The sequence below is a fragment of the Struthio camelus genome, chromosome W, assembly GCF_040807025.1.
Source record: "Struthio camelus isolate bStrCam1 chromosome W, bStrCam1.hap1, whole genome shotgun sequence".
NCBI classification, from domain to species: Eukaryota; Metazoa; Chordata; class Aves; order Struthioniformes; family Struthionidae; genus Struthio; species Struthio camelus.
This window is the reverse complement of record NC_090981.1, coordinates 24,759,375-24,784,835: the sequence shown is the minus strand read 5'-3', so window position 1 is coordinate 24,784,835 and position 25,461 is coordinate 24,759,375. Positions and strand designations below refer to the sequence as shown.

The following is a 25,461-nucleotide window of genomic DNA, read 5'->3' as shown; positions in this document are numbered from 1 at the left end:
ATCTTCTGTACCGTCCCAGCGTGAACCAGTGCCTCTGGGTTTGTTTCAACTATTTTCAGCTTTTAGATCATGTCCTTCCCTTGCCCTTTTTAATTTATATTCCTGGAGTCTTAGGGGAGATTGTCGTCTTCGTTATAAAGTTCCCTGTCAATTAGAATTTTGCACTACTTACAACAGTAAGTAGTAGTAGACTTTGGCAAGTTAGTTTTTTCTATTTAGGGACATCAAGTAACAAAACAGACTCACATGAAAACTACTCTGTCCCCCCATTGGGCACTGAAAACCATCCAGAGACAAGCACAACCACATGCTTCCCAGTTCATTTTGTTCCTAACTGGATACTGGACTCCTGGATTTCTCCTGCACCACGCTGAACAATTTTGACAGTTTTTAAAGTCTTCACAGATGACAACTTACCTTCGGATGTTATGACCTTTAGCATATCTTACATATAGATATCGAAAAGGAAGATGGTAGTCACGAGAACCTGAAATGGCTGCGTTTCGCCAGCGCTGCAGCCTGGCAGCGAGCACCAAACTCCATGGCATCTTTCAGCATGAGGTAGGTCTCTTCAGTTACAAATGAATACGTAGTGCTTCCAGTAATTTCTCACAATACTTAAATATTTCTTCTAATGTTTTATCACCATCTGTTATGTGCTTACTGTTCATTCTGCTGCAACCATATCACCTCTACCATTGACCTTGTCCTCTAAGGTACTTGGTAGCCTCAAGACGAGTCAGTACTTGAAAGAAGAGCCAAGGGCTGCAGAAGGTAATACTAACTAATTCTTGTGTGTCATGCCAAGAGCCAAGACTGCACAACAAATATCATCACTATGAATCCTAAATAAGATACCCTAGTAATTTGTTAAGGCTCTACCATACATACTGTCTAAACAGAGTACTGTTAACCTTGATCATTTAGAACATTCTGTTTGTTTTGTATCCTTTGTGCTCTTTAGTCACAAAATCCTCTTAATCTTCTTTACTAAAAGCTGCTGTACACGTTCAGGACCCCAAGGTGGCTATATTATAGTCATGATTAATTCCTACGTATATTTTTAAGATTTTTCGGATTCTTTATGAAATGTATCACACCTTGTACTGAGTAGTATAACTACCTCCTTCAAAGGGATTTAGCACAGCAGCGATTGTAGCTCTGACTTGCTCACCGTGATGTAAAGCAACATACAATTCAGTTATGGAAGTTTTTTTTCCTTGAGAAGTCCTACAAGCCAGTGTTTATTTTGCGTTCATTCTTGAAGTTATGAAAACTGCTGCGCATCTTCGGAGTGCATATGATATTTGTGATATAATAGCATTTTTAGATTACAATCCACCTGGAGTGAAGAGAGTTACCCTCTCCATCACCCCTTTTGGGAAGGACAGTGGCCAAACAAATGGCACAGGAGAGCTCTCCAGAACAGAAAACATTCTTCCTTTTTCTTTTGTTTGGCCTATTACATAACACTTTCTAGCACACATGGGAGTTTAAGTTCTTTTAGGCTCACCATGCAGACACACAGTAAGAAACAGTAGTGCTGAAGTTCAGGATGCAGCCTTTGAGCACTGGAATTTCACGGTTCATCCTTGCTTATGGCTCAGCAGTCATACAGGGATTGTAGGAAGGCCTGAAAAAACTTCATCTTGACACTTGCCAGTAACAGTATGACAAACATCAAGAATGTGTCAGTACCCAAGACAAAAATATAAACCTTTTCCCGTTTACAACTGCAAAGGCAAGGAGACTTCTATTTTTTGAATCAACTTTTAGGCATTCCCTACACTTTAAACAAGTACTTCTGATACAAACAATGCATTTTGTAACAGTTAAGAGGCAATTTTTTAAAACTTTCACATTCAAAGGAAGCACTATGAAAGCTGTTAGAGAATTAACCTGTCAGCTATATACTATACTTTATGCAATGACTATAAATACTAATTGTGACTACTCTATGTTACTATTTTTAGTATGCCCTCTATAAATAAAAAACACCTGGCCTTTAGGAGTGAATTAAGCTAAGCAATAATTCCTACCATCTCCAAGAATGTGATACTGTGTGTTAGCTGAATACTGGAGCAAGAATAACAAGCTCACACTATTCAATGCTATTTCCACTAGTTCACAAGTGGAATACCTCTGTCAAAGTGGCACATTCCTTGCCTCAGCCATCCAAAGAGACTCCCACTGAATAGGCCACATATTTCAGGGTAACACTTCCCTATCAGATCAATTCCAAATCAAAGGGGTACGGACCTTATTTACCAATTGCCCTGCATTATGTATGCATAAGGTGAGCCACAGGCATAGACAGTACATCCTGAACTGTTCCTAAGTTTTCAAATCATCATAAATTGCAGACTGAGGAATAATAATACACGCTATAACCTGACAGCACTTTAGAGCTATTCAGCTCCCTCCTTGCCTCATTACTGGTAAGAGCCAGATGCCAAAGCACGTAATCTCAGCACACGAAAAAATACATGTAAAACGCTACCTTCCTTGCTCTTCAGCTCAGATGAAATGCAAGGATGACAGGCCTCCTGACATGCAATTAAGCAGCAGGCTACAGAACTGCAATTTATAAAACAACACAGCTAAATCCAGCACCCTGTGTATGATGCAAGGTACTCATATACCTACCAAATAAATGACCTGGTTTGCTGGACCATCTAGCTCTTCTTACTCCCTTCATCTCCTACCCCTTCTCAGCATCCTCTCCCCTAAGCGTCAAGGTCCTCAACTCTCATCTATATCTTCCCTTGTGCAAGCTGGCTTTCAGACCACAAATCAAGGTCTTGAAGGCTGCTCCTTCATACTCTTTCTGAGGGGTCATGTCTTCACATTGGACACTTGCCTGATGTGACTCATACTGGTCGTAAGCTGCAGCCAGTTGCAGACAGCACTTCCTCGTGTTGCAGTCGATTCCAGCTCGCTCTCCCCTTTGCTGACCTTCTCCTCTGCCCCATACACTAGCTACTACTTTCCGTCACATTGCCTAGTTGAATGACAAATTAACTCAAATTTTACTTCACTTGAAATTTGCTGTTTCAGAAGGGCTTATGTGTGCAAAAATGTTTTTTCCCTGCCCTGCTGTATCATCTGGTTGAGCTGATTACTTTGAGGCTGTACTTCCATGGCTGTTGCCCACTTTACTTGTTCATGTTCCCCTCACCCCACTCCACCGCTTCAGGGACCTCACAGGTCTCAGGAAAGAGCTGCCTTGCAATTCAAAGTGCTCACCTAGATTCCAGTGGGTTTAGGGGGAAATAGTAGCTCTGATAGCCCTTTCCCCCAGATGTAAAGATTTCAACTCTTTCGTAGGGAACCAACTCAAGAATTCATTTTGAGGGCTGTAGACAGACCAAACTGGTAACCTTAGTCATGGCACAAAGTTCCCTAGTGTCCCTGTATTTCCGTTGCTCACTCCTCTAGCTTATGTCTCCTAAGCCTGATTCCAGGGCCAAAAACCATCACAACATTCCACTGCAGAGCTCCAAGGCGTATCCCTAAAGACACAGGCTCCAATCCCAATATTACTCCTTACTAAATCTCAACAATAGCTGTATTTTTACTATAAAGAACTTGTGTTGTGCTGTTCCTGCTTGGAGCTCCCACGACAAACTTATAAAGACTCTGTGCATTTTGCTTAATAAAGAGATGAACGATACAACACTGTAGAGAAACAGATCACTGCTGATAAAAGCAAAGAATTCAAGTTGTTGATATTCCTGTAGGAAGAGGGCTTTTTTAAGGCTTTGTTTAAACCAGTCAGCTACAGGAAATGCTCATGAGCATCCCTGAATATCTGCAGGGTACTTCTGTTTAACTAAAGAAAAGATGAAACTCAAAGAGCATATAAACACCTGAAAAAGGGGAAACACACCAAAATTATTGAGAACTCTTCACCATGTAGAAGCCATGAGGAGAATGGGGCATCCCAAAGCAATTTTTTTTTTTTTTAAATAGGATTTTTTCCTCCCTCGTGTAAAGAGTACTGGAAGTTCTAGAGACAGGTGATCAGTGAAGAAAATATTCAGATAGCTATGTTAGTTTTGTTAAGCATATTAGTCAATTCACATACCTGCAAAAGCTGGGCAGGTAGAAAATTCTGATTTTCAAAACAGTAATCTTAATTGGCTAGTTCTGGAAGATCTAACACACTGAAACCAAAATGAGAAGAGAGAATGCTGTAAAATAAGTGAAAAGCATATAGGCATGAAATTGTTTACACTTGCTACCCACAATAAGAACTCTTTTCTCAATAAGGCGGGAGGAGGAAGATAGTGACAAAGCCAGAAGAACCTGGGCAGTAAAGCACTTAAAAGATTTATTGTAGCAGCAATGGAAAATTGCAAGTACATGCATGTGCAAGGCCATATGGTAGCATAAAAGGAGTAGCACAATTTTGGCTTCCATATGGAGGAAAGGAAGTTACAGACTGTCTCTAAGCAGCTTTACTGCGGTTGTATGTGAAATAAAGCATTTATCTTTAGAATGCTCCCTAACAGGAAAATAGAGGCAAATTAGGGCAATTAAGAAAAATATACTATCCATATACAAACAAAAATTTGGAACCTAAAGGGACAGATTTGCAAAGAACTATGAGGAAACTTGGTCTAACAGAAAAAATGAGAAAGAATTGCTAGCCTAGAAGTATACATGCCTGGTTTAGATGACAAGGGAAGAAAGTCAGATATACTGCCAAAAAAGCACATTCTTCAACACTTTCCTTCCGCTCTCCTCCAGAAGGTCCTACTGTACCATAATGGAGAAGCACCCCAGATTTCAGTCCTGTACTATCATTTTCATGGCAGCTGCCGTGGTGAAGAGCACAGGACAGGGCACTCAGGCAGGGAGGCAGAACAGGGAAAACACATAACTTGGCTTTGCCTCAACTGTCCCACAGGTAAGTTGCATTCCCAGGCCCGAGACATCCACTCCTGTATGCTTCCTCCATACTCTCTCTTATTTGTGCAGACTGCTCCTTCTCTTCAATATGTCTACTACAAGCATCTTCCATCCAGCAGCTCAGGGTGGGGGACCTGTGGGAAAACATGCAGGTGCGCACACATACCTCAAGAGATTCAGGAAATACCATGTTACTCTTAATAATTTTGAAAAGTGGACTGGACTGTAGCTGACTTTCAACTGTAACATCTTCTATGCAAAAAATAGCATGCTTCTGTGCATCTCTGGGAGAAGGTTTTCCTTGTCTACTTTTATTCTTTAGACAGTGAAGGATAGGACTACAGGAGTGAAAAGGGATGGCATGAATATCAAGAATCACGTAGTGGTATAACAGCAACGTGGGATCCTATGTTTGGGGATTTTAAATTAGGCTGTACAAAGCCCTACATGTACACTATTGAAAAAAGTAAAAGACAAACCTGTTACTACATAACCAGTATCCTGATGCTGTTTTGAAGTGCTTCAGGGAATTCACTGGGGAATTGAAAGAAACCCCCTAATATGGGAAGAGGTCATTAGAGACAAATCCAAAGGTCATGACCTTTTATGTTCTGAGTTTCAAGACAAAATGGCCAGAGCACTAATTATTTTATTAAAAAGTAAAATCCTGAAGCAAACAAGTAAATTTGAAGCTTCATTTATGTATGATGAAAAGGGAATGACTAGCTTGTTAAAAATTATGCCCTAATTAAAGCTGAGAGTCATACCCTCAATAGTTTTAAAGGTTAGACCTGAGATGAGATCATTGTCCTCGGAGTCAGCGGGTGAGCCCACACCAGCCTCAGCAAGGCCAATCTTTCACCCTGTTGAGTTGCCAGCACAACCTGCCTATCAAGCCTAGCTGCATTGAGAACCCCTCAGCATTAGGTTTCTGAGGTATTTTCTACTCAAGAACATTGCCCTGAGTGAATAACTATGCCACTCCCTTACTAAAAACCACAGTATCAATTAGGAGCTTTTGCCATTCCACCATTAGCACTCATCTTTATACTTAGTAACACTTTGCAGTATAGCTTCTTCATCTTCTCTTCCTTCAAGACTGTATCACACCTATAACTGTTTTTTGGAAAGCAAAACCCAAAATCTTGCATCTATTACTCTTAAGAACAATTTCCAGCATGCACCCATAGTTACTGGCATCTTATTTGTTACCTAAAGGAAAGCATGAACTTTACCGGCCCCCACTTTGCTCTCTCCCCTATGTGAGCCTCGTTAGCTCAGCAGGCTGCACAGGCTGGCACAGGAACCTGCCTGCAGCACTGCCTGGTGACACGTGGCTCTGGGACGGCAGAGCCCATGCCTGCAATCTCAATGCCTCAAAACCTTCAGTCTTTCTGTATATGGAGGAACTGTATCCAGTATCATTCATACCATACCAAGAAAACCACTTACTTCCAACTCGTACATAGATTATACAAGATTGTAAAGCATGAGTGGCAGACTTCTGAATACTATAAAAGGATATCACAAGCTTTCTGTAGTTTAGATACATCAGTTTGACTTAATTTGTTCCAAAGATCTAGCGGATACCCACACAAAACCTAAAAGTTCAAGCAAGTGGGTTATCACTAGTTTCAATGCCCATTTTAATATTTACTTAGGAAAAAGGGGTTTTTTGGCCAATATTTTTCAGTCAGTTTATTTTCCTCTTTTACATTTCTGCCAGGAACTGGAGGAGGAAGAGCAGGCTTTGAAATTTGTATTTAAACAACATTAGGCAGTCCTGCACTTCACCAAGTAGATGTACTGCTCCTCTTGTATCAAGTTCACCGCTCTAGTTCAATTGACCTACTATAGTCAAATTGACCGTGCAGTACAGTTGCGTATTTAATTTTCCCTGGAAGATCCACTTAACTACAGCCAATGTGGATGACTTCAACTGGACCTCAACTGCCAGGGTCTAGTTCCTCTCAACAGGAATTCAACAGACCTTGAGAAGCAACAGCTGAGCCTTGAGCAGAGCAAGTCAGGGCTCCTAAATCGATTCGTATTGCTAGCACAGAGACGGGATGAAAACTCATCTCCCTCCACACACATACTTTGTTCTTGAGGTTTTTTGCCAGAAGCCTAAATACCATTTAAAGATATCGGAAGATCTTAGTTGTCAACTAGTTATGATAATAAACTGGACAAACAGTAAATAAACTAAACATCTGGAGAACTAAATCAGACACAAACTCAGGAAGCTGCATTTTCAAAAACAGTCATTTCTGTTGCATGGCTACTACTGAACAGTAGCGAAGGACTAGCTTAGCATTTATAACATTTCGTATTTATTAATTTTTACTTTTACATTGTACATTGGAAAGGAGCAAGGAACCAGTAGACTGAGGCACTCTAAACATAAGATTCAGAAAAGTCTGGATTGCAATAAATGAAGGGAAAAGGAATATATATATTTTTAAAAGAGTTCTTACTGAAGAGAAACAAGGTGACCTTAAAGCCAAAAGTTTTTTCTCTTCTTTAAGAAGTCACACAGACCTCTCAAAACAAGGTTTCAGGGAAGTGTTAGAGAATCTCAAGAAGCCTCAATTATTAGACGTTCTCTAAACAGAATTCTTCCTGCAGGCAGACATACAAGATTCTTCTGTCCTCAGGACAAAAAGCCTCTCCTGTTCTTACCAGCACATATTATTTTGATAATCTCATTAATAGGAGTTAAGAGCTAAGATAAGGCAAAGAGTTTTCATTTTGTTAGCCAGTAGGTAAGAGAAACACATTTTCCAAAATCTCCACTTAGGTTTGTATTTATCTAGTAAACCATAACCTTCTATTCAAACAAAACAGATTAATAAATTAGGTATTTTCCCTCTCTAAAATGTGAAGTAACATGAAATTAAAAGGAATCTATTTTTCTTTTGCTATTGTGGTGTTATGACTTTAAATCAAGCTCTCATCTATCAAAATTTTGCTGCCTAGGATGTAAACAATAATTGAGTGTATCAAAAGACCAACATTATAAAGCTAGTTTAAAATTAGAATAAAATTCTTTCACCCACCTCAGAAAAAAAAAGCAAAATGCTCCTCAAGGCCACAGAAGTTTCCAACTCCAGCATAGGACACACAGCGTGAAACCTGTGGAAGTTAATCATGTTTAACCAGGTGGCTGTTGTGTTGAGCAGCTCCATTAACCACAGCTGCTAGGAGTTAAGTGTTATTTTAAACAGCCACAACCCAATTAAGTTTCTGGAGCTCAAATTTGCAGCCGTTCACTGAGAAAGGGAAAAAATACGTGGTCCTACTCTTACTCCAGAAAATAAAATGTTATTCTTATTTCCATAAGAAAGGAAAAATGTTTCCAGTGTTGAACAGTATCATAACAGAGGCCTACATGTAAAAAAACAGAAGTAGATGAGGTCAGTTTTTGATCCAGAAGTCTGCCCCATGATACAGCTGAGCTGAACAATTTTCTATCTCCTTGTGTGAAAGCATCTTTTGCACTTGGGGTGGTTAAATAAAATATATGAAATACAATTTGTTGCCATACAGAAGTGTGCTTATACTTTGAGAGGATCACAGATATTTATGCATTGCTGAAAAGAAGCAGCCACAGACTAGCCCTTGCTTTTGCCGCCAGTTTTGCCTCACAGATCTGGGAAGGAGGAGGGGATGAGAGGAATAAAGCAGTCTTGCCTCTACAGTTAATTAGCACATCCTCAGCACTGCTTTTCACTCGCACACAGTCGTACGCTTCCAAGCTCTTCTGGTTGCAAGAGATTACCAGTATACATAGGTGCTTGGCTGTCTTCCGTTTTACCAAGGAATACGCTTGCCAATAAGCCGATGGCTACAAGAGGGCTATATATTATAAACAGTGAGAATTTCTTGACAGCTTATGCATCAGGGCATAGCAGAGCAGGTGATCTATGTACCTTTGGTGATATGATAGTATGCCAATGTCCAGGTAGAAACTGATAAAGACTCTATATCTGAAACAGCCGAAAAACAATCGCTGATCTGATACTGCAAGTAAGTTCCAAGAGTGTATGGTACACGCACAAACGGAAATAAAACTGCACATTTTGTACTCAATTAATTTCTAAAATGACTTTTGGAACACTTAAACAATAATTCACTGTAATTTTAAAAAGGTCTTGAGATTAATCCTATTACTGCACACTCAGTAAAAAGCAATATTGCCAATGATAGCCATGACGTTTAAATACAGTTTCAAAGAAAATGAATGATTGTACAAAAGTACTATCTTCATAACGAAAGCTCTAAAAAACAGCCTAATTTAAAATCTATATATTTAATGCAGAAATATCACTACCATCCTTCACTTATCTCTTGGGAGGGGAAAAGAAGAACTAAAACATCAGCCAGATAGTCTCAAAGTCTTCCTTTTCAAAGACTTCTTTTTGTATTATTCAAAAATATAATTTCATCTTAGTTATGCATGCCCTTGATGGGAGGAAGTCCTTTAACGTATGCCCGTATCCTGCCAACTCATAGCTGGTAGCAGAGAGATATCGTGCTGGTGATACTCTGCAGGTGACACTCTGCAGTGTGAGCATGTTGCATTCTCCCGGTCTGCATGAGAAATGAGAAAAAGGCTACGGGCTGTGCAATATTTTCCTTGATGATGTTACTAAATAGTTTCCATTAGACAGCTAGCATCTGCAGGATGTTTGGCCCTGGTTTTGCTTTAATTGTTCCCAAAGGAGAAAGGCTTCAAGGTATTTCAACTGTGAATCATATTTGAAAGATTATACTTTTGACATGGGGACATATGCCACTGTTCTTCACAGAACTACTGGTCATTTGCTTTCAAAAACTGTTAATTGAGAGAGGCTAAGAAGGCAGGGCTTCCAAACGTAGAAATTTTCCTTGAGAGAGATATGGTTCACAGTGTTTAACTCGTTCTTTGAAGTTTCACTTGAACTTTGGACATTGTAAGTCTCACTGCACTCTTTTTCACCTCAAGGACAGTGAATTATTCTTTGTGTAGTGACTGCAGGATGTCACTCTTTCATCTTTTTTCCGATTTTTTCTCTCTCTCAGGCCAGAGATCCCGATGACTCCTGCCTGCTGCAAAACAAGCCCATCTTCCTTCCTTCAGTACCTTTTTCTCTTTGAGGTGGCTTCCCCAAAGCTATGCCTCCCTTTGTAGGGGACATTTAAACCCACCACCAGCAGCAGTGGGATTCCCAAGCTGCTGAACCAAGACTCTCGGAGGCTGTGCTGCAAAGGCGTGGGACAGTGGGATTCAGAAAGACAGAGAGCAGCAGCAGCAGCCACGCAAAGCCAGAGCTGTGCTGAAAAGGAGATGTAGCATCTGGGCTTTGCATTGTGCAAGGCACCAAAAACATGCATGCAATTTTTCTAAACCAAGTGCAAAAATTTGATACAAATATAAACCATTTTGTTTTCCTTAGAAATAAAATGAAGGGGTTCCCTTGCCTCTAAGTGTTACACTGATATCAAATCCTGTTATCTGGATATGTAATAGGCTGGATCGTAAGGTGACATATGTCAGTGTCATGCCCTTGGTATCTATATAGTAATGTCAGTCTGCACGGGCTGACAATTTGACTTTTCAGCCTCTTTCTCAGGAGAGAACTGTGGAAGGGGCTTCTGGTGCCTAACTCCTTTTGGTCTCAAACACATTATGACTGGAAGGGACAGATTTGACAACAACAGTAAAGGAGCCACATAAACCTCTTTATATGATTAGGAAATAGTGTCTGGACTTGCTTTGTGTCCTGCTGCTGCTGCTGCTAGAGGACTCTGGTACATTTCCATTGCTATTTCAGGATGCTGTACTTATTTTTTAAGTGCTTAGATACCGTTGTAACTGTGACTGTATCAGCTCCTAGAGAGACACACAGAGGGACAGATTGCCCATATGTTTTATCTTATAATCTGCTGGTTGATTCTATCCAACCCTGGTCACAGTTTGACTGCTTTGTGAATTTTGAAGTAAATCTGACTTTGTAACTGCCATATGAATAACTGGACCCTACCATCACTACATTCTTTTCTAGATGCGGTTAGTGAGTAAAAGAATAACACTCTATAATTTTCTCAGCAAACAAATAGGAATAGTATTGCATCTTATCCAGAAATGAAAACATGCAATATATTTATCCACAGGATATAGTTATCTGTTTTAAAATAAAGCTGTATTATAAAGAAGAGCACATTAAATGTTCTTAATAAGTTTCTTCATTATTACTTCAAAGGAATCATTCAGCTGAGTCAGTGCTGAGTCAAAGCCTAACTATTAACTGTAACAATATAAAAATATTCAAGCAGGTCATATGGATGATAACAATTACAGATTATAATAATTACATTTCTACAAAAGACAGAATATGATAACAGTGAATTCATATTTATCAGTAAACTATAGGCATTATCAAAGAAATGGGTCAAAAGTTTGGTTTGTCATAAAATTCTTAACATTTTATAATTAAAAGGTCAGAACTTCAGTAATTCTGCATGCCCATTTTTTTTGCTTTGGCATTAGAATATCACTGAACAGGCTTTCATGCACTTCAGCTGAATGCTCAGAATATATCAAAACATACAAAACCTCTGCTATAATCCTGCTACGCACTGTTGGTTGAGTACAGGCCATTAATGTCAAATGCCCTTAAAAAATGTAAAAAGCACTTTGGTGGAACATTCGTACCTTATACAACATACCTATCCACTTTGGAAGTAGTTCTTACCCACTTCTACCTGTATTAAGTAATCCCAGATTGCACTGCAGCATTACGTAGGAATTTATTAGGATACGTAGGATTAGATTACACTGTGCTTGGCATGGTAAAACACACATGCAGAAAGTATCTCTGCCCTAAACACTTTTTAAAACTAACTATTTTTTTTCACTATTCTGATGGGCAAAGTGGTCAGTTATTCCCTAGATCTAGTCAGCTGAGAATTACTTAGATTGAGAGAACGGAGATGAAATGAAAACAGTATAGAGGAATACAATTACGAGGTATTAGCTCCACTGAAACGGGGAGAAGAGCATGACACATACGAGGGACAATTTCTGACATTTCATTACCTTGCGTGGGAAACACTCTCACAGGGGATACAGTAGAACTTCAAAGCTAAACAAAACACAGTGCTGGATAACCTGTTGTGCAGAGTCAGGTGTGGCACAGGCTAGCAGGCAAAAGGGATACTCTAATGTTGTAGGTCCTTTCCATCTCTAGAGCCTCTGGGTTCTTTACTGTAACGCTTTTCTATTCAGCAGCAAAAACAGGCAGTGCACGCTAGCCAGTAAATTCAGTCTTGCTGTTACACACAGACACAGACAGGCTGTTAGGCTTCTGTGGACTCTTTCCAAGAGAAAGATATCAACACTGTAGTGAAATTACGAGCGCTTAAATACGACTCACTCCACAACTAAAAGGTGACACTAGAAAAGAGGCTCTCAACTGTATTTAGTGATAAGTCATACAACTAGCATGTTGCTTAAAGAAATCGCTCAGGATGGCAGAGGTATAGTTTGAAGCTCTGAAACTGTACCCAAATGTCGAGAAACAATCTTTTCTTGGGACTGCCATACAGCTGTTCTCTGGGAAGTGAGATGAAAGAGAATGAGTATTCTCAGGACAAAACCTTTCACCAGCTATTTCTATTTAATTACGTTCGCCAGATGACAAACATATTTAAATTAGTATTTGGAAATTAAAGATTGTCCTTGTTTACTGCTGAAACAATAGTGATATAACTACTTACTCATTAATACTGTCTACATTAGTCATGATTCATGAGAGACCTCCGTATGTCTTCGACATAATAGGGACAACAGGTACGTTTTTGAACTCTTCATTTCTGTAATGGAAGACATCCAAAAATTGAGCAAGAAGTAATGGATCACTATTCTCAGTCCTCTCTGTGAGGGACTAAAATTTCTGTATTTCACAGATGGAGATATGGAAGCAAAGAATGATTAAATGGAGTTGTTAAACCTGGGGCAACACCTACCTTTAGAGAGACTCAGTGGACAGGTCACTGTTTCCGATGGTCCTCAGATAGTGTGCCAGGCTTGGAGGATAAAGGACTGAAGAAATAAAAAAAAGAAATCATACTAATTATAGGAAACAATTCTATTGCAGAGTGGCTTAAATCCACCTCTAAAAATCTCATGCCATTATGCCTATACGTATACTTGCTGTGTATTCTGTGCATTTACTGAAATTTCTCTTTGTCAGCTAGATCCAGATATATTTCAAACCATTTATAATGTGAAAACACAATGAACAAAGAAAAGACAAGAAAGGGGAGTTTCATGTTACAACAACATAGTAGAGGAGCCAAGAGGCTCATAAACTTTTTCTCTTTGCAGACTCCATAATTAATTTAGTTAGCTCTCCAAGCCGCGTTTTTAAATTTAACTACACACATGATGAAGTGGTACACTACACAGACTGCCATTTTTGCCAAGGCTTCTATCAACACTGGATGCCATCTGGCAATTTCATTAACACTAATAAGAACCATCAGTTTGGAAACACCCTAATAGAGAGCCAATTAGCACACTCAGACACATTTATTATTGTAGCCAAATGCAATATTTATTAGTATTAGCAAATGTAATATTTATTTTACAAGAAAGAGAATTACAGTGAGCATGCGGTCATTAGATTTCATTAGAAATCGAAATGGGCTTAAGCTGACAAATCTGGCATTTAGTAACCTAAATATTAGTAACGTCTAGCTGGTAGATTTTGGTTTGGCTGTTTTTAAGGGGGCCTTTTGCAAGACTTTAGTGCAATTTTGGATCCAAAGCATTGGCCAGATTTCACAGTTTTGAGATGATTTGATAACCAGGTAGAAATAAGGATAGCCATTTTTATTATCATTTTTAAGCTTTAGTCCAGGCTGGATCTACTCTTCCTGGTACACTTATTGGTTTAAATCGCTTCCACATATTTTATCGGATACTTGAGAAATATCGAAGTGAGTACGACGTCCTAGATGCTGCTCTGGATAACTAACAGCTGGTAAAGCAAGCAGTGCTGCTCAGCAGTGAGGGTACTATGCGAGGATGCCCACGTTCCCTCCCCAGCTTCGCAGGGGGCCAACTGCAGTGGCTTCTCCAGCCACGGTTCCTTTGCCCCAGTTTGCCCATGTAGGAAGCTACTCTTGCAAAGCCACTTTTGAGATTTTCTGATGAAAATACTATAGGCAAAAAGCATTTTCTATCAATCTGCTAACAGCAGCATTCTTACTGCTCTGGAAACTTTCACTGTTAGTGTTTATTCAGAACTAGCTCCTGCTACCCTTGTTGGCCGAAGGTCATTTAATACAAGGCAGAGAACAGAACAAGGTTTTCCCTCATTAAACATTTAGTGCTAACATCTGTGACTGCGGTGTAGCGCCTGTCGTGTCTCTTTTTAAAGCCTGCTTCAGTGAAATCATATCTTCACTCTGGATCCTTAAATTGGAGCCATCTTTGTATGGCTGTTGAAATAGCTGTGTAACTGAAAGCAAACGTCCGTCTAATTTTTTGAAAATGGCTCCTTTAAATATAGAGGATTTAGGTTCAGAGCCAGACTGTTAAAGAACAAAGAGAACGTTCTCCTTCATGGGAAACTGGTCATTTGTTCTTTCTTGGTTTTCCTCAAATAGAAATAAAACCTGTTTATATATTAAACTGAAAAATACGTCTTTTTCCTGGGTATGCCTGAATGTTTGTGATCAATGTAAAATGAGTGATGAAATACGTGAAGCATATAATCATTCACAGGAGTTTGCAAAGAGAAAAGGGTTTGATGATATCTATCTTCTGTTCTCCAGAAAGCATACAAAATACCTAGGAATACTATTTTTTCTGTTTTAGATGAAAAAACATGAGGTAAAAAAATTAATCTACTCTGTGTTTTAATCTCTTATAGGCACTTTGAGTATTTTTACCACTGTGTAATACTTTCTTACTGTATTTATTTTCCCTGGAAACCAGTCTTCATTTACCTTTAATTTGTAATATAAACTGAACATTAGATGTTCAGTTTAACTCAACATGAATAGTGTCCTTTCAAAGTAAAATAGGTCTTCCTTACTTGTCATTAATCATAACGTTCCCATAAATCATGGAGGCTATGCTAAGATTTAAAAAAGGAGGGTGACTTGTTATCCAACCCTGCAAAATAATGATAGTACAGAAAAAAATTGAAACAAAAACTCATCTCCCATTATGGCTATCAGATTAACCAGATACCTCTTAGCACCTTTTTCCATGGGGAATCTGCTCAGTTTGTTCTTCATAATCCCGTTATGGGACCAAAATAAACATTTTGAACCATGATGGGATGAAAATCCGTATCTTGCGCCACTTCTTTTCCCTGTCACTGGAAAAACGACATGTCCTCAGAACGATTTGGCATGGAATTCCTCCTCATCGGAGGTCACCTTGCCAAAGACGCTTGGGGTTTAAAAGCTTTGACGTCAGACATTCCCAATACAACCGTGCCCCGGCTGCATTGTCCCATTAGGCCGGACATTTTATAAAGATTAGCAAGGGCAAAGGGATTATCGTTGACAGAAGTCCGTGGCAGAGGAACTCAAAGCGAAATGTTCCCTTCTGGTCACACTTTGCCCCACAGGAAGCTAAAATAAAAGGGAAAAAAGAGCAAGCATAATCATTTCACAGGTGCTGCACGTGCCATGCTCAGGAAAAAGAAGATTAAAATGTACTTTATTATCTTGTGTCTCTTTGGTTGTAGCTTTTAGCTGAAAAACGCCAGAGCTCCCATTTGAGGGGCAGAAGATCGCACGTTAACGCCTCACTGGGATATTTCATAGGAGCTTTTCAAATCAGGTATTCTACAGAGCAACAGCACTGTTCAGTTTTTTAAAGGGCTAGCAGCACTACTTTAATTTAATGCTTCGGGCTTGTTTGGGCACCATTATTAAAAACAAATTGGAATTGTAAGATAAACAACTTTCTCATGCCTGAGCCCTCACTTCTAATTATGTAAGAAACTCCCTTTAATAACCCGTTTCACTAGGCCATTCATCTTGAGTAGGATACTCTAAAGCTTAGGGCCTTAGAGTAAAAAAAGTCTCATAAATTTTATCAGGACAGCAGAAAAGAGAAAGGGATTTTTTTAGAAGAAATGAATATTGATCAACTAGAAAGGGAGTGCGTATTTTGATACATATCCAAAGTACAGTATTCAGCATCCAAAAAAATCGGTGATTGTTTTGTGCATAGGCCCATATTTCATGGGCAATGAGGGCTGGGTAAGAAATGAACCTGCATCTTTCCTGGGGGCGCAGAACACCGAGTGTCCAAGGCAACCAAATAATTTCTCTAAACAAAAATTTTGTTTTGTAAATGGTTTTCTTAAAACCACCATCATTTCTCTAAAAAGGCATTCAATTCAAAGAGGGTTCTTGGGAGAAGGTTAATTTCTAAAATTGTTTAATGTAATTGAAAACCATTTTGTCAGAAATAATGATTAGTATGTTTGGAAATCGTCTGTGGATGTATGCTGCACTAAAGAAAAAATGTGGGACCCGTCCATAAACTCTCTCCTGGCTACACACAAAAATGACTTATTCCCTAATGTCACCCCAAATTATTATACATTGTCCTTCACCTGATTGTGGCTTCAAGCTATTACAGAACATTTAGAAAGTAAGATCCACACAGTCAGTGGGGTTATTACACTCAGTATGAAAAGACGCCTTGCAAACAAAGAGAAAATAAAGAGGTGAGATTGGCAGAAATTCTATTATTTTGCTTGCTGTGAGTTTGTGGGCAGGAGAACTTACAGGGGGTTGTATGCTGTATGAAAAGCACTTGAATTTGAGAACTCTTGTGATTCTTCATTCTTTATTTCATTTCAGATTTTCACTACAACTAACTCCTTGACAGAGCTGCTTTCTTAATTACCAAAGTACTGTTTGCATTGGTAAGCTATGTCATGATTGACATCTTGTTTGTTTTTTCAAATGTTCCTCAAATCTACAGTGGACAAACTACTTTTAAGACATTTTTTATGCAACACAAACCATTTCCTTTGGCATTTATGATTCCCTGAGAAAATATACCCTAAACTAAGGTGATGGGGAGAGAAAAAGAGGAAAAAGTGCACCACACAGTCTTTGTGGAATGGCAGCTTGCCAGCTAATTGATTCTTCTGAGTCTTCTTCGGAGCAGCAACACACGTTCCTTATTTTGTTACTTTTAGGAAAAGTATATACAGATTAATTTTCATAATTGCACATAATTGTACCCTTCTGAGTTTACTGCACTAGAAAAAGTGAATTTCCTTTCTTTCTCCTTCTAGATAATTTACCCTCTAGTTCTCTCTTCACCAAGGAAGGCTGAATAAAAAAGCTGGCAATATTTCAGGTTAATATAGTGAAGGTGCTTAAAATATTTATGAACCCTGACACCAATAATCACATTCAATGATCATGGCTGACACCTGATCTTGTTGGCTGCAATGTAGTAGTCAAATTTCATTAAGACACAGATTAGGCTTGTAACGTTTCCAGCCTTAGCAAAAGCAAGCACACTAGCAAGCAATCTAATCTATGGATATTATCACCACCTAACGGGGCAGGTCCATGCTGTAATTTGTTCCTTAATTAGACCTGAGCACACAGTTGCGGTGCTCCTGCTTGTGCCGCAGGACAGGCAGCAAATATAAACTTTACTTCAACATAAAAGTGTCTGACTTTTATCAGGAGCATTTTCCTATACAAAAGAAATAAAGATATTTTCTGGACCGCATTAAACTGGAGATAATGGTATTTCGAAACTTTTCCATTCAAGAACGTTGAGGCCCTGTGGTGAAGTCAGAGGCACACAGTCGTTTCCTCGCTTGAGCTCCTCTGAGTATCTCAAAATAGCGACACCAAACAGAGGCAAAGTCACCGTGCACAGAACAACGGCTGTGTTTTAATGGGAAGCTTTTGCTTTTTCTCTTTGGAGACAAGAGAGAAGTATTTTGACCTCAAAAGGACCAAGGAAAAAGTGGGTCTGAGAGACTTAAGCGTCTCATTCTCAAGAAGCAGGAAGCGTCCCAGTTTGTCATCTATGGTATGTTACTGAGACATGGGCACGCTGACCCGATGAACACATCCAAGTCGTACATCATCACAAGCAGCAGAAGCTTTTCAAATGATGAATGAAATAATTCTGCGGGCTGTTTCAGTGCAGGCAGCATTTGGCCCCCAGTCGGGACCCTGCTATTTCAAAGGAACAACACAAGGGCTTGAGGATGAGGTTTCATGGTGGACCTGAGCCAACCTCACAGTGTGCTGCCACCGACAAGGGCTGCCTGGCTTTCCCCTGCCCTCACCCCGCCAGCCACGTAGCCCTGCTGCCGGTTAACTCAGCAGCACAAGCATTTCTGAATGTGCTGAGGCAGTTTTAGGGGGGACCACGGGTCTGGGAACGCGGTAGGGAGGAGGCGAAGGAGCAGGATGTCAGCTTGGAGGGTGGGACACACTAATTTCATAAATCAACTCACCTGCATGGTGCAGCCTCAGGCTGAGTCTTCACTTAGGCTCGTCTCATGCTGCTGTTATGTCACGGAGGCCTCTCGTTAGCCATGGTCCATGACAAATCCCACCCAAGAGAGGAGAGCAGGCCACAAACAATTGTACTTGCATGGAGACGATGAAAGGAAACGGATGTCCAAGTGTTTCTGGAGAGAGTTCATTTCTCCATTTTCCATGCTGCCCCAACATACTCTGCAGGAAGCAAATGGTGGTAAATGAACTTTTCAGGCAGCTGAGCAGAACAGCACTTTTTTTTTCTCTGCGAGATTACACTATGGTCACTGCATGCAAATTATAAGTTGCTGTAATAAGCAACTAAACCTGAACAACTGTTTACTTAGTTGCTAAAAATTAATGAATATGCATCAGTAATGTTTTTACATTAAATAGTGGTTATAGTCTGAATAACTTTCTAAATTCAAAAATAAATCTGGAAATTAGATAATCCCTGTCATCAGTGGCTCTGAGCCCCTCGGCTCCTTGGAAAGAAGGGAGTGGGTCCTAAGTGTGAGGTCATGGCTAAATGCCTGCCTGTCTTTCATGCTTTCCTCTCTCCACCTAAACATCAACTAAGGAGAACCACAGTGTTTCTTATGAGTTTCGGTTCCACAGATGAGGCGCTAATAAGAGACAGAGTGGGGGATACACGGGGGTCCCCATTTTTGCAGAGTTTGTGCTTATGTAAAAGAGTTTTCCCCTTTGTCATAAGAACCTCCTTCTTCAAACAGGGATCCCCAGAATAGCTGTGGACAAGAAAGCTCCTGGTATACCTGGGATGACCATGGCTTTTTTTTTTTTTTTTTTTAAATAACAGGGACATTGGCTCCAGGTATAGCAGAGCAATACAGTGGAAACATCCTCCTTTTTTTCAATACCAGTCTACAAACTGAAAAAACAAGCTACCATCTATTTCCACTCCTGCTTAAAATTAAATCAACAATAGCTTATAATCAACCTAGAGAAGACCAATAGCTAGAGCACTCAGAATAATCCTTTTCTTAGGCATTTCCAGTTGGAAGTCTCACCCACTCTGCATTTATTTTTTGGCTACCAAATACCAAATCCTGGCCTCTGGGGCAGTTCAGGCTCCAGGATGATTCCCAGACTCAGTCAATGGATGAGCGCAAGGCTGAGAATTTTCTTTAGCTTAGGAAGTGCGTGTAACTAACACACATCTGGAATAAACACATACATATTTAAAATACTGCAATCTTTCGTGAATGGGTTGCACTTCATATTTCGTCCATCTTTTCCTCTTTAAATGTCACTGAGGTAGGGATGCCTTCAAATATACCAGGATTTGGGTGCGGGGGGGTGGAGTGAAGTAGGGGGGGAAGTTGACATTGAAGAAAGAAAACAAAGTACCCAGCGCCAACAACTGCAGTTCTGAGCAACGACAGCATATGGCACACATGAATTATTCTGACTGATGCCCCTGTGAAAGCCACTGGTTTCTGCGGCTGCAGGATGCCCTGCAACAGCATGACAACCTTGGAGGGCAAAGCTTAATTGCTTACCTGCTTTTAGCAACAATGAAGAGACCTTTCTCAGTCTAGATTACAGGCACATTTGAACCACTTAATTAAATGCCTTGCAGCATTTTATAGAAAGGCAAGTTGGAAGTGCCTGAACTTTGTAAAGTCAGAAAGTGGATACAGGGATATAACAAAACAAAAACGCTGTAAAAACGTCAAAAGAAAGCTAGGGAAGTCCTATGCTAAGTGGCACACTGAGTTTATTGCAATAAGGTACATATAGCCCCTTGAAAGGAAACGCTCGGTGTCATTTCTTAGATTTGCACACAGCCCATGGGTACACAGAAAGCTACATCTGTGGTAAACAGTCAAGGATTAGCATTAGGATCATGGGAAATAATTATCATTTCCAAAGATCTATTCAATGAGCTTAAAATCTTTAGAAAGCCGTAACTAGATCCGCTCTATTTAGACAACAGCGGACAACAGCGGGGGCCCTCGGCTCTTGCCCCTTTTCAACTGCATCAGGATGCCTCCCCAGAGAATTGTGTCTAGGGCCCTGGCTTTATTTTTGAAATAACAACATCGCATTTCCTCTTCATTGTGAAAATGTGCAAAAATGAGACCTACTGCACATTTGTCTTCCTCTTGAGCGCCAAAGACACACAAAGAGGCAGGAACTACATCATTTCCTTCAAGGTCCCATGGATTTTGAGATATGACAGATCCAAAATACCGTAGTTTTCCCACACCTACCTCGGTGTCAGGGTGTCAGGCAGGCTGGCCGCTCTGGGGAGCTGGTATCAGCGCGGGCTGCCTGTGGGGCAGGTCAGGGCCTGGCAGCCCGGGCCCGTCTCACCACCCTGCGAGGGAGCAGGGCACCGGGGGCAGCTGGGGAGATGCTAACTATAAAGATGTCCACGGCTATTGTTATGTTGATGGCATTTCAGTCACATCAGTTTTAAAAGTGTGCCCTACCCAGAAAAGCACTTAGAAGATGTTTAATTTTCAACACATGAATACTTTCATTGCAGACAATGGAACTGCTGAATGTTTACTGTCAAGCAGGTGTTTTTAAGTTCCTTGTAGCAGGCAAGTCTGATTTTCCCACTTCTTTTTAGTGGATGGCACAGACTATCAACCACTGTTTTTTAAAAAGCTTCAACAAAAAACAAACTGCATGCTTGAGTTAACATGACATGAGAGCTTCAGCTGCAAGTGACATTGCTTTTCTTAGTTTTAACAGATAGCTTGCAATGAATCACTTAGCCACCGAATATAATATGACTAGAGTATAATAGTTCTCAACCTGACAGTTTTCCCTGAAGACAGAAAAGGAAGCTTTGCAACTGATGGTAAGGAAAGAAAGGCACATACATCTTCAGTTTTTTCAGATTAGCCTTAATGATGAGGACTTCCCAATTTACAAAGAAAAATGGTGACAGACAAATAAAAAAATTAGGGCTATCAAGCCCCAATTCTACACGTAGTCTCACAGTCTGAACGCTTTTGGTACAACTTCAAGATAGAAATAAGGCAGAAGCAGCAGGAAAAAACATTCCTCATAAAAGAAATAATAAGGTTCCTATTTGGTACTCTTACGCTAATCTACTATTTCAGAAATATCCCCTACTGTTTAATGCGCCTATAATACAAATGTCCATAAGGTCATTTCCTGTGGCACGGTAGCTGAGTAGAGAGGCTCCCTGACAGCAAAAAAAATGAGATCATTCCTCTCAACTGGGGAGAAAGAAGACAGGGAAAAGTAAGGGAAGGTCTTCCGCTCTCTATGCAGGGATCTCCTACCTGCTGGCAAGAAGCAAAACAGAGAGAGGTAATAGCCGGCAACAGAGGACAAACAAGAGAGGACAAATTTACTATTTTTGTGAGTGCATGAACTCTTTGATCTTTCCCCTGGAAGCAGCAAGTAGTATTTAACACAGGCTGTTACTGCCGCTTCATAAATCCAACTCCTCTGGTTAAGATGTTTCTCGTGGTGTACATGGCAGAAACAGCAAACAGATCTGGAAGACACCCACTCAGCTTTAAATAAGGAGGTCTAACCTAACCATCTCCGCTGTTGTACCATTTTTAAAAGATTTCTGTAAAAAGAAGGGTCTGATGACAGAGACCTAGGTCTGAGGACAGGAAAAAATAGCGATTGTTATAAAGAAGCTAGGGAATCAAAAAATGACTTCTGAAATCCCCAGATTCTTAAACTCCCAACAGAAAATGTGGGTTGCAGTTAGCAGCTTAGTCTAAACTGTACTTGGAGGTATATTTATTCCCAATACGTGGGTGTTAGCAAGTAATGCAACATCTTACTATATAAATAACTGTGAGTAATTACTGGATTCTTCTGTGACATATGGAAATCAAGTCTAAGACTAAGCAGTGATGTGGTAAAACAGCATAGACCTGCTGAGTGAATGTCAGGAACATTCAGCTAGAGAGGGACAGTGGAGAGAAGGTGAATAATAAACAACTTTTCCCAACTAATGGGTGATCAGCTCTGGCAGCTTTCCAACTGTTCTTTGATCGGACAAATTTAACTGTACAAAACTTCTTGCTACCAGCAGTAGCAATTCTGAGTCCGACAGCACTTTAAGTGGTGGGTTAGACTCCATTGGAGGACCACACGCACCTTTAGGGCTCAAGACACCTTTTTCCTTCACTTTCTTCTTTCAAAAGTTGTAAGAATCAAGATTTTTCATATTACTTTAAAAAATGAGTCATCTTGTCACTGCCAAATACAGTTCTGGGCTCTCAAGTTAAGAAATAGTTAACTTCCAAGAGTCTTCCGAAAAAACATCTTCACCAAGTAACTTCATAATGAAATAAGCTATATTTCTCAAGGAAGTCACCAAGTGGGACTAGCCCAGCCATTTAGAGTTTGTAGGCGAATCATAGAGAAAAATGCTAAAGTTAATCTCTAGGAAAAGACAACGGAAACTGAAGAAGTGGAGACCTGTGATTACTTCTCCTGTTTTGCAAGCTACTTATATTTACTATTATTTTCATTGCTTCCCTGCCCTCCTTTCACACTCATTGGTATTCCACATGTTTTGCGTAGTCCTTTAGGAACAGATCTGGCAAGGGTCAAGCGTAGGCAGAGAAACTTTCACTGCACCTGCACTCAGGCTGGCCAGGTTGAAACCACCTCTGGTGCAGAAACTGTGCAGCTACCTTAATGACTGTGTCTATGCTTAACATGCTCTTTCTCTCAGTCAGCCAGCTGAACTACCCAGCTCCCAAACCAGGGCTGGGGCATTCTCGCCCAGGATCGGGATGGTACAAGTTTGTTCAGTTCAGTTTGGTAGAACTGGCTATTGAAATCCATCCCCAACAGGGCCTGCTCCCCAGCTAACCCTTTTTCTAGTGGGTTTGCCGCTCTCACACATGTCCGTGGGTAGCTCCTCCACCAACCTGGTTGGGCTTTAGGGACAGACCAGCGGTACCTCCACCACATGTATAAGCCTTGTCTTCAGTAGCGCTCTCAGCTTTTCTCCCTACTGCCATGCACAGACTCGCCAAACTCCCCTTGGAAGCCCAAGTCTACCTCTGACTAAGAGCGCCTGCAGACTGGACGTGCCTCTGTCTTCACAGATGTATGGTCTGATCCCAGCTAGGTGCTGCTGTACACCTCGAATACAGCTCAAAAGGCCTCTCGTGAGTGTAATCCAACACCCATAAGGAGTCACTTCTCCATATGGATCACTAGGACTTCAGAAACAGACAAAGATCATATGCTAGGAGCGTCCCACAGCTAAGCAATGGAGAAAGCTAACTCAAGGATATATGCCTGGCCTTCCATCCCCAGCAGGAGTGGATACCTCCATCCATTTCAGGTCTACTACCTAAATACTTTTCAAAATGACAGAGGCCTTTTAAAGGAGTGAGCAGGCCTCACAATTTTTCTTTTCAAACATAGCCAGAAGAAGATGCAGTGGTGGTCAGTTTTTATATAACTTTATTATCTACACCACCTCAGTTCATAGATCCCCTTTGAGTTCTTCTGGCTTCTCCTTACTGAGGCATCTGTCTGCAAGAGTTTTGCTTTTGTTATTCCTTCTGTTTTGGCAGTCCTGCCTTTTGATGGAGGCAAATAGTGTAGTTTTGAGCTGTGGATGTGCTTTTTGCCTTAAATCTACCTCCAAACAAGCGAGGGAACTCTGCTCTTAGAGGTCATATTACATCTACATTACACTATTTCATCTATAAACAAAACGTGCTAAGAAAGAGAGAGAGTAAGAACAAAGTAAAGGAAATGGCTTGCACAGCACATTTCATCTGCTTACATGGGTTCAATATTATTTCAGGGTGAAATTAATTTGACACGTCCAGAAGAACATTTGATCATGAGGCCCCTGTGGAAGAATAGTCTGAACCTCACGCAAAGACCATTTATCTTCTAATCACCTGCCTCCTTGCCTCTAGCCCTTAGTATTTCAAAATTCCCCTTGTGCCCACCCCAATCAAGCCGACTGGCCTCCAGATCCTATTTCCATTGCTCCTTGGGGAAGGAATTAGCTCACGCTCTCTTGCTGTAGACATCTAGTTGCTACCTCTGCTGACCTCAGCTATTGTCATGATCTGCCTAATAAAATCAAAGCAATTTTTATGCGAGAAGGCTTTGCAGTTAGACAGAGATTAAACATACCTCTAGCAATGTCTCCAAATTAATTTTTCAGATCATAACTCTGCAGCTCCAGGCCATTCCTTAGTAAACGTACTGGGCCAAATTAAATCTCTGAATGCACTGGTCGAACTGGTTTCTTAGTATCATAAATAGTAATTCTTTTAGTCCTCATGCCAACCCTAAGAAGCCACAGCCTTGAGTTAAACACTTGAGTTTCAGCACTACACATGGCATGTCAAGTATCAATTATCTATAACAGAAAACACTGTTTAATCAATATCAGGATCGTTTCATAAGCTTAACAAGTGGCAGATGCAGCAGACAGGTACAGTGAAGCACTGAGTAAATTATCTACCACCTAAGAAGTTCCCTTTATAACATCAGAGAAGCGCTCTTTATAACACCAGGGAACGGGGTATATATCAAGTAAATGTTTTACTCTGAAGTGAAATAACAACCAGTAACCAGTTTTAGAGAAGCTACATGGCATACAGACAGCAGTTCTGTAATCAAAACAGGTGTTCATAGCAGCCTGTACGCTGAGATAAAAATCCAACCAGAAAACCACTCTATGGACTATGCTTAAGAAGAATAAACCATCATGTAAACGGAAGATTGGAACTAAGCAGCACAATACAGCAGAGAAGATCCTATGACAAAAAAGACTAGAGGAAAAAAACACAAGTATCAAATGAAAATTGGATGCCAGTTCATTTCAAGCTGTATTTTCTTATGAAAGAAGAAAGGGAGCTAAAATGAAACATCTGAGTTGCTTCTTATATTCTTCTTTGGTCATTTTTGATATAAGGGATTCAAGTCAGTAGCTATTATCACACAGGAGACCAGAGTCATCATATGCACAATTTATGCAGTTACTCTTAAAAGCAA

At 40.3% G+C, this 25,461-nt stretch overlaps 1 long non-coding RNA gene across 1 annotated transcript in view; it reads left to right on the top strand.

The window, feature by feature from the left end:
* The first annotated feature begins 272 nt into the window (after positions 1-272).
* LOC138064163 (uncharacterized) overlaps positions 273-25,461 on the top strand; it is a 35,042-nt gene continuing 9,853 nt past the window's right edge. The window contains exons 1-4 of the long non-coding RNA XR_011137460.1: positions 273-561; positions 717-774; positions 15,666-15,760; positions 16,795-16,859. This is a non-coding gene — a long non-coding RNA (uncharacterized lncRNA). The remainder of the gene's footprint in view (positions 562-716; positions 775-15,665; positions 15,761-16,794; positions 16,860-25,461) is intronic.